The sequence below is a fragment of the Martes martes genome, assembly GCF_963455335.1.
Source record: "Martes martes genome assembly, chromosome: 14".
NCBI classification, from domain to species: Eukaryota; Metazoa; Chordata; class Mammalia; order Carnivora; family Mustelidae; genus Martes; species Martes martes.
The window spans coordinates 66,575,398-66,585,998 of record NC_137902.1 but is presented as its reverse complement, the minus strand read 5'-3'; positions in this window follow the sequence as shown (position 1 = coordinate 66,585,998).

The following is a 10,601-nucleotide window of genomic DNA, read 5'->3' as shown; positions in this document are numbered from 1 at the left end:
ACTTCCCTGCACTTTCCACCTGTGTGAAAGTAGGAGTTTTTGTGCAGTAGGACTACTTTCTTCTCTTGTGTTTGCAGTGTATCTCCTACTCTCCCTTTTTCCATTTTCTTGCTTACTATTTCAAATTTGTACACAACATAGGCTCCAATAATGTGGGATAAACTGAATCGAATGCACTTTTATGGTGAGCTGCTTTGTTGGAACCAGCAGACAGTAAAGCAGTAAGGGGTCAATCTTTTGTTTCTAAAAGAAAATAATTTGGTTCCAGTTACATTGAAAACCATCAGTGTCAATCTCTATGAAGGAGATTTTGGCACTGTCATTTTTTTTTTTTAAGATTTTATTTATTTATTTGACAGACAGAGATCACAAGTAGGCAGAGAGGCAGGCAGAGAGAGAGGAGGAAGCAGGCTCCGCTGCTGAGCAGAGAGCCCAATGCAGGACTGGATCCCAGGACCCTGAGATCATGACCTGAGCAGAATGCAGAGGCTTAACCCACTTAGCCACCCAGGCACCCCGGCACTGTCTTTAAAAATTAAAAATTAATATACCATTTGACCCAGAACTTCCATTTCTAGGAATCTATCCTATAGATTTATTCACACATAATCAAAGGATATAGTTTTAAGATTACTATGTGATGCACTGTTTGTAATAGCAAACCAAAAGAAACAACTTAAGGTTAAAAATAGTGTTCAGATTGAATAAATTATAGCATTTGGCTACAATGAAATAAAATGAAGCCATTAATACTCTCTATAATATATGTCTACAACATGTTCACATAAAAAAGCAACTTGTGAAGAGTATGTATATGCTTTATTCATCACTACCTTTTGTGTGAAAAAAGATACTTGTGTGTATATATATTTCTGTGTAATGCATATACATGGTAATTAAAAATCATAAAGTTTTAAGAAGAATCAAAAGCTTTATCCATAGCTACTATGTTCTAAATATTTGTTACATTGAATATAGTGACATTAGCTTCTGAAATCCAAGCCCAAATTTGGAAATGTTTGGAAATGGTTGGTACAATTTTATCTTAATTATTTGGGTAGACCAAAAGGACATGAATTTTCTTCTCTAAGCATGTCCTTCTAAATCAATTACATTTAGCACTTAGAGTCCTGACAAGCCAGGAGCAGACCCAACTTTGCACGTTTTTTTATACAGATTACTTTTTTTTTTTTAAAGATTTTTATTTATTTATTTGACAGACAGAGATCACAAGTAGGCAGAGAGAGAGGAGGAAGCAGGTTCCCTGCTGAGCAGAGAGCCAGACACAGGGCTCGATCCCAGGACCCTGGGATCACGACCTGAGCCGAAGGCAGAGGCTTTAACCCACTGAGCCACCCAGGCGCCCCCAGATTACTTTTCTTTTGTAGTTCTGTGTGGAAATACACTCTTACAGGCCCTGCTCTATCCTTTTCCCACAAAGCCTTTTCAACTGTGAGAGTCCCTAGTGATGATTCCCTGTCTTGATCCAATAAAAGTATTGGTCATGTCTTTATGGGTAGTTGACATATATTATTTATAGTATTTTATCTTTTTATCTTCATTAATGTGTTCTAATTTGTACCCTAAACACCTGCAGAACAATACCACTCATTGGAGGCTGATTCAAATTCACAAATTAGAAACTATGTTGCTAAACCTTGTTTACTTTGCTAAACCTCTCTTAACCTCATCTGTAAAATCAAATTAATAAAACCTGCCACATGGAGTTATTGTGATGACTGAATACATGAGAACTGCTTGTCCTAGCACCTGACACCTGTGAGTACCAGATGTGAGTACCAGATGTGAGTCATGTTTCTCCCCAGGTCCTAACAGAGTAATTTTCAGGAAGTCATTAGTATATCTGTAATTATGATAACATATGTTTTAAAAAAAGAAACCAAACATAAAAATAATTTTCAAAGACAATCAATGTAGCAGTCAAATGTCTTGCATATCTGACATTTAGATATACCCATTCTATATGACGAAACTTGTTTCAGTAATATAAAAAGCAATGAATAACACTAATGGCCAGAAAAGAAATGCCAATGGAGAAAATTTTCATACATTTAACTTCATATATATAAGCATGTTGGTAAAAATAAAAATAAAAATTGAAATATTTTGGTAAAATTTTGAAAAGCAAAACATCAATGCTTTTTAATTACATTAATGTGTTTTTTGAAAGAGGGGGATGTACCTATCTATTGGTCTGTGACAGAAATGAATAATATTTTCTAGTTTTGAGTGTTAACTTAGAAAAGTTTGTCAATGACTGTGTGTCTTAACATTATATAGATTGTATAGCCAGATTTGTTGATCTTTCTTCAGAGCAAATGACATATTTTAATAATTTTAACTTAGAAGAGTTTCTTTCATGCAAAGAAAGACATACAAGAGTCAGGGAAGGTCTTAAATGTGAGGAAAATTTGGCAGTCTTAAAAATCATATTTAACAAAAATTTCCAGAAATTACAATACTCTCCATGTCTTTGTCTAGATTCTAGAGGCTTTCAAATGTCTCCACAATGAAAATTTTTCATTGAAATGTTGTCTTTACCAGAAATTACTTTTTCTGTAATTTAGTAAAAATTTCCAGTTTTTCATCTTTTTTTAAAAGACTATTTATTTATTTGACAGAGAGAGAGAGAGAGATCACAAGTAGTCAGAGAGGCAGGCAGAGAGAGAGGGAGAAGCAGGCTCCCTGCTTAGCAGAGAGCTTGACATAGGGCTCGATCCCAGGACCCTGAGATCATGACTTGATCTGAAGGCAGAGGCTTAACCCACTGAGCCACCCAGGCACCCCCGAAGTTTTTCATCTTATTAAAAAAAATCCGGGAGAGATAATCTGCTGCTGGCCCTGAAGAAACCACCTGTCATGTTATAGAGAAGGCTACCTGACAAGGAATGGCAGGCAGACTCTAGGAGCTGAGTATCTTGGTCCTACAATATCAAGGGAGTGAGGTCTGCCGATAGGCAGTGACTCCAAACACCTAAACTTCAGATGAAATTGTGACCTGCCTATCACCTTGATTTAATCTTAATGAAACTCTGAGCAGAGAACCAAGCCCACCCATGCCTGAACTTCTTACCCAGGAATACTGTGAGGAATAAATTTATGTTGTTGAAAGAAAAAAAAAAATCTGACAAAATGAATAATAGTAAATATTGGCATTTTTTGATCCATTGCTTTAAAGAAAGTGTCCAGTGCTTAGAACTCAAACATTGAATTTTTATTTCTTCTAGCAATGTAAGAACAGCATCTTCCATTGTTTCTCCTGGCATTCTTCTTTGACCTTTTATTCTTTTTTCTTTTTTTCTAAAGGGAGGGGGAAGGCCCTAGGAAGAGGGAGAGTGAGAATCTTCAGGAGGCTCCACACGCAGTGCAAGGCCTGAACCAGGCTTAATCTCACAACCCTGAGATCATGACCTGAACCAAAATCAAAATCAAAAGTCGGATGCTTAACCAACAGAGAGCCACCCAGGCACCCCTCCTTTTCCTTAATGTAAATATCCCATTTCCTTACATTTTGTTGTTATATAGTCTTCTCCTCAATTTCTGTGCACAGATCTTCCAAGAACAATTTTAAAGCTTGTTTTACCAGATATTATTGAAGTCTGATTCTTGCTGTTTGCAAATATTTTTGTATCTGATTAACCTCATCTAAAAATTTCTTACCAGAAAAAAAGATAACTTAAAAGAAATGCTTACATCTATCATTGTTTATTTGGAAACTCTTATTTAAATGTGTGAATATGTAAATTACAAAGGCTGCCCAATGACCTGAAACAATTCTAGATCACTGGGAACTTACTTTCAAAACAAATATATGTAGCTAAAGTCCACTGGTTTCAGAGACCAACAGTATAATTGGAAATTCTCCAAATTAACTTCTGTGCAATATCCAAATCTATTAAAGTATTAGTAATAAAAATGTGCTAATTAGAAGCTTACATATGTATTACTAAAACCCAATATGTGAAGAAAATATTCTAAACTTAGATGTGGTGATGTCTGTACAACTCTGAATATGCTAAAAACCACTGAATTATATACTTTAAAAAGGGGAATTTTATGACTGGTGAATTATATCACAATAAAAATGTAAAAAAAAACCCTCAAAAAAAAAAAAAACACCTCAAGAGGAATTGAAGCGATAGTTTAGAATTTAGATCACAGAAAGATTTTTGGGACAGGAGTTATTACTGACATTGTTTAGAATTGCTGGCAGTTTATATTATGCTTAAATTTTCTATGGTGAGCTGCATATAGTCAGTACCCAGGGTTAACATCACCCTTGGCACTTGACTGGATCATTTGTGTGTCCATAATTCTATGTAATTTAATTGTTATTACATAGAAATTCTGTGCAAGACAGAAAATTCAGTATCAGAAGCAGGAAAACTGCAAAGTTGTCCCTGCATATGTCATTTAATGTTGGAGTCCACAGTAATCCAGGGGATTGTGGACTCCAACATTAAATGACATATGCAGGGACAACTTTGCAGTTTTCCTGCTTCTGATACTGAATTTTCTGTCTTGCACTTCCTCTCTGTCTCCCTCACTCATTTTCCCTCTCTCTCTGCCCCCAACCCCTAGGATTCTGTGTTGGTAATACCTGAGAATTGTTCCAAGAGGCTTAATGTTCTTAAGCCTGTCAGTTGCCTGGGGCTTTCTAACACCACCAATAGAATAAAGTGATTTTTCTTTTTTAAGGTATTAAGGCTACAGCTGCTGTGTAGTTACAACACCTAACATTCACACTAATCCTATCTCCTTTTCCTGCAAAAGTAAGAGAAACTTCAATCCAGACACCGAAATTTGCTTTGTTTAGAGGTGGATAGAATGTTAATATTAAGATGGGACTCAGTTGTTTCCCATCGCCCACAAAGGTGGTGGGCTGGAGACACATAAGAAATTAACAACATAACAGTCTCTTATGTAAGTGCACCCTTTGTGGGATGTTTTTGTCAAAATTTAGTATCTGTGGCTCTCTTTTCCATTTCTATTCAATTGCTTTCTCCTTGTTTTCCAACAAGCCAGAAGCAAAACAACATAGTTTTCCCCTAGCAAACAAAGGGCCACTGCCTAAAGTCTCACCCTTTTTCTCCTGGTCAAATACGCTTTCTCTTCACTGTTTCCCAGATAGCTGTACTCTCTCTACTTCCAAGTTTTACAAAGTAGATTGACACCCCTCATTTTTAATCTCTTCTCATTTCCTGGTCATCTAAAGAGAGGGTGTGGCCCTTTCCCCCAGAACAGCAATGGATGGAGTTCTTTGACAGATAAAAGCCAGAGAGACAGGTGTGTAAAAGGGACTGGCTCACAGAAATGAGAGTCACCCCGCCTGTCCTCTCTATAACAGGCAGACAAGTAACACTTTTGGCCTAACTGCCAGGGCCAACCATGCAGCAGTCATGTCAAATCCCACCCTCTGAGAATCCACAGTTCTTAAGAAAGAGGGATTATTGGAGAGGGAGCATATGTATTTAGACAAAATATGTTGTAGTGTAGAGTAAGGCTGTAAAGTACCATGGCTAACAGCATAGCTATTAGCTTAGTCACTTACACGCTATGTGACCTCATGAAAAATTTTTTTCTCTTTAAATTTCAGTTTCTAAAATAGAGAAAGTTAATTATCATATGGTTTCACTTATTTGTGGAACATTAGGAAGAGCATGGAGGACATTAGGAGAAGGAAGGGAAAAATGAAGGGGGAGAAAATGAAGGGAGAGACGAACCATAAGAGAGTATGGACTCCAGGAAACAAATTGAGGGTTTTAGAGGGGAAGGTTGTGGGGGGATGGGTGAGCCCGGTGGTGGGTATTAAGGAGGGCACAGATTGCAGGGAGCACTGGGTGTTGTACACTAACAATGGATCGAGGAACACTACATCAAAAACAAACGATGTACTATATAGTGACTAACATAACACAATAAACTAAATAAGTAAGTAAGTAAATAAATAAATAAATTTGTTTCTATATATGTAAAATGAAGCTAACAAGTTTATCTTCAACTGAAAAACAAAATTTTTGAATTTTAGTGTTTGTGAAATTGGGATATCTGACAATCAATGCTATTATATATTCCGTGTACTGCCTAACTCCCAAGGTTGTTAGGAGGTGGAAGAGTGATTATGTGTGTAAAGTGCACTTTACTGGTGGGAATTCTTCCATGGTAGACATATTCTCTTTGAGAACATAGGGGAAGCAAGTTAGAATCTGTGGAAATATAAGATTTTACTCGTATTTTTTGGGATATGGTTTTTATATGTATTTGAATTTATTTTGCTCACAATTCTTCATATTGGGCAGAGCTCAACTGAGATAGCCCACATCTGTTCCAAAAAGCACTTGTCCTGGCAGTGTAAACAGTCTGGAGAATCTATTTCTAAGATGGTTCACCATATGTGGGATGTGTTATTTTTAATTTTATCTTTATTATTGATCTTATTGAAGTATAATTTATATACTATAAAATTCACTAATTTAGCGGGGATACAAGCTGGTGCAGCTACTCTGGAAAACAGTATGGTGGGTCCTCAAAAAGTTAAAAATAGGGTGCCTGGGTGGCTCAGTTGGTTAAGTGACTGCATTCGGCTCATGTCATGATCCCAGAGTCCCAGGATCGGGTCCTGCATCAGGCTTCCAGCTCCATTGGGAGTCTGCTTCTCCCTCTGACATTTTCCCCTCTCATGCTCTCTCTGTCTCACATGAATAAATAAATAAATAATCTTAAAAAAAAAAGTTTCAAATAGAGCAAGCTTAGGATGCAGCAATTGTACTACTAGGTATTTATCCAAAGAATACAAAAATATAGATTCCAAGGGGTACATGCACCCTAATGTTTACAGCAACATTATCAACAAGAGCCAAACGATGGAACAAACCCAAGTGTCCATCAGTTCATGAATGAATAAAGAAGATGTGGTGTACACACACACACACACACACACACACACACACACGTATACATATACACAGGAATATTACTCAGCCATCAAAAAGAATAAGATCTTGCCAATTGCAATGACGTGGATGGAAGTAGAGTGTATTATCCTAAGTGATCCTAAGTCAATCAGAGAAAGACAAATACCACATGATTTTCATTCATATGTGGAATTTAAGAAATAAAACATATGAATAATAAGGAAGGAGGGTAAAAGAGGGGGACGAACAAATCATAAGAGACTCAATGATATAAAACAAACTGAGGATTGAGGGAGGGAAGTGGCTAGGAGATGGGCTAAATGGGTGATGGATATTAAGGAGGGCACTTGTTATGGGAATACCTGGGTGGCTCAATTCGTTAAGCACCTGGCTTCAGCTCAGGTCATGATCCCAGAGTCCTGGGATTGAGCCCAACAGTAGACTCCTTGCTCAGCAGGGAATCTGCTTCTCCTTCTCCCTCTGCCTGCCACTCCCCCGCTTACTCTCTCTCTCTCTCTCTTTCTCTCTGTCAAATAAATAAAATCTTAAAAAAAAAAAAAAAGGAGGGCACTTATGATGAGCATTGGGTTATATGTAAGTGAAGAATCACTAACTTCTACTCCTAAAACCAATATTTCACTAAACATTAACTAATTAGAATTTAAACAAAAATTTGGAAGAAAAAAATTCACCAATTTAAAATGTACATTTCAATGATTTTTGGCGAATTTATCAAGTACAACCCTTACTACCATCCAGTTTTAGAACTTTTTCATCACCCCCAAAATTTCTTTGTACTTGTTTATAGTTCATCTGCTTGTGTATTCCCATGCCAGGGCAATTGCTTTATTTGATCTGCTTTATTTCAATCTTTGTACTTCTGTGGACATTTACCTTTTTTGGACATTTCATATAATGGAATCATACAATATGTAGGTCTTTTGCACCTGGTTTTCCTCATTTGGTAAAGTGTTTTTGATGTTCAAACAGGTTTAGAATGTATCAGTCATTTGTTCCTTTATATTGTTTAATAATATTTCATTGTATGGATATACTATTCAGTTTATCTATTCACCAGTTGATAGACATTTGGATTGTGCCCAATTTTTAGTTATTAAGAATAATGCTGTTATGAACATTCATGTATATGTCTTTTTGTGAACACACATTTTATTGCTCCTGGGTAAAATCCTAAGTATAAAATCTCAGTACTTACATGGTAAAGTTTAGATTTTTTAAATTTAATTTAATTTTTTCAGTGTCCCAAGATTCATTGTTTATGCACCACGCCCAGTGCTCCATGTAATACATGCCCTCCTTTTTTCAATTTGTGAAGTTTTATTTTATTTCATTTTCATTTAGTTCTTCAAGATCCCCCACAGTTAATGTATTCATATCAATATGACTCTTTATTTTGATTAACAGTTGATGTATGTATTTGGCTGCTCCCATATTGGGGGCATAAATATTTACAATTGTTAGATCTTCTTGGTGGATAGACCCTTTAAGAATGATGTAGTGTCCTTCTATAACTTTGACTACAGGCTTTAGCTTAAAATTTAATTTATCTGATTTGAGAATCAGTACCCCAGATTTCTTTTGAGGCCCATTGGCATGAAAGATGGTTCTTCATCCCTTTATTTTCAGTCTAGATGTATTTTTAGGTTCCAAATGTGTCTCTTGTAGACAACATATGGATGGGTCCTGACATTTTATCCAGTCTGCGACCCTGTGCCTTTTTATGGGAGCATTTAGGCCATTCACATTGAGAGTGATTATTGAAAGATAAGTTTTCATTGACATCATGTTGCCTGGGAAGTCCTTGTTTCTATAGATCGTCTCTGTAAATTTCTGTTCTATGTCACTCTTGGGTTCTTTCTTCTTTTATAGAACCCCCTTAATAAATCTTGTAGTGCCAGCTCGGTGGTCACATATTCTTTTAAATCTTGCCAGTCTTGGAAGCTCGTTATCTCTCCATCCATTTTGAATGTCAGTCTTGCTGGATAAAGTATTCTTGGCTTCATGTTCTTCTCATTTAGTGCCCTCAATATGTCTTGCCTGCCCAGAAAGACTTACCAGGTTTCTGTGGACAGGTTTGACATTATTCTGATGGACCTTCCTCTGTATATAAGGAATCTCTTCCTCCTAGCTGCCCTCAGAAGCTCTTGTCTAAAATTATGATTCGTGAGTTTCACAATCAAATGTCTTGAGATCTTTCTAAATTCGTTGATCTTGGTGGGTGTTCTTTCTGCCTCTAGGACATGAACACTTGTTCCATTCCCCAGATTGGGGAAATTTTCATCCAGAATTTGTTCAATTATATCTTCTAATCTTCTCTCTTTCTCCACACCCTCAGAGATCCTAATAATTCTGACATTGGAACATTTCATGGCATCATTTATTTCTCTAATTCTGTTTTCATAGCTTCTAAGTTGTTCATTCCAGGCCTCTTACTGATCTTTTTTCTTTATCAGTTTGTCCTCTAGATCACTAATTGTATCTTCTGCCTTGGTTACTAGCTGTTAGAGTATTTAGATTAGATTGTATCTCATTGATGGCATTTTTAACTTCTGCCAGGTCCGCTCTCACTTCTGCCCTTAAGGATTCTGTGTTGTCAATAATGTTCTTCTCCAACCTAGCCATTGCCTGGATAATTGTTTCCCTGAATTCCCTTTCTGACATACTGTTTATGTCCATATACAATAGTTCTGATGGAGAGGGCACAGTGTCTGAATTTTTCCTCTATTGCATGTTCCTCTTCCTAGTAATTTTGGTGAGAGATAGTTGAGGGGATGTTTAGCTGAATATATTAACCACAATCCAGGTAAGGTGCACCCTGGAACTTTTAGAGCAATCAGAAGTCACCACCAAAGAGAAAGAAAAAAGAAAAAATGTGAGAGAGTAAAAGAGAGAGAATAAAAAGAGAAAACCTAGCCAAAACGAGCCCCAAAAGTAAGATTTATAAGGTATATAAATGAAAACGGTCAAAAAGACCAACAAAAGTAAGTGATAGTAAAAAAAGAACACAGCCAAAATGAACTCCAAGAATAAGATTTATATAATATCAGAAGAAAAACATATACACAGAAACACTGACAGAAGAAAAAGATGGGAGGGTGGTTATAAATCATTGATGTGGGCAAGGAAGGTTATTTTAGTTCTTTCTGGGTGTATCTTGATATCTTTTTAAAAGTACTCAACTTTCCAGAGATAAAGGGAGATTAAAACTGGTTTATAGGGATGCCTGGGTGGCTCAGTTGGTTAAGCAGCTTCCTTTGGCTCAGGTCATGATCCCAGCAGCCTGGGATTGAGTCCCACATTGGGCTCCTTGCTTGGCAAGGAGCCTGCTTCTCCCTCTGCCTCTGCCTGCCACTCCGCCTGCCTGTGCTCACTCGCTCTCTCTCCCTCTCTCTCTCTGACAAATAAATAAATAAATAAAATCTTTAAAAAAAAACTGAAATAAATCAAGCAGAGAGAGTCAATTATCATATGGTTTCACTTATTTGTGGAGCATAACAAATAACATGGAGGACATAGGGAGATGGAGAGGAGAAGGGAGTTGAGGGAAATTGGAAGGGGAGGTGAACCATGAGAGACTATGGACTCTGAAATACAACCTCAGGGTTTTGAAGGGGCGGGGGGTGGGAAGTTGGGGGAGCCAGGTGG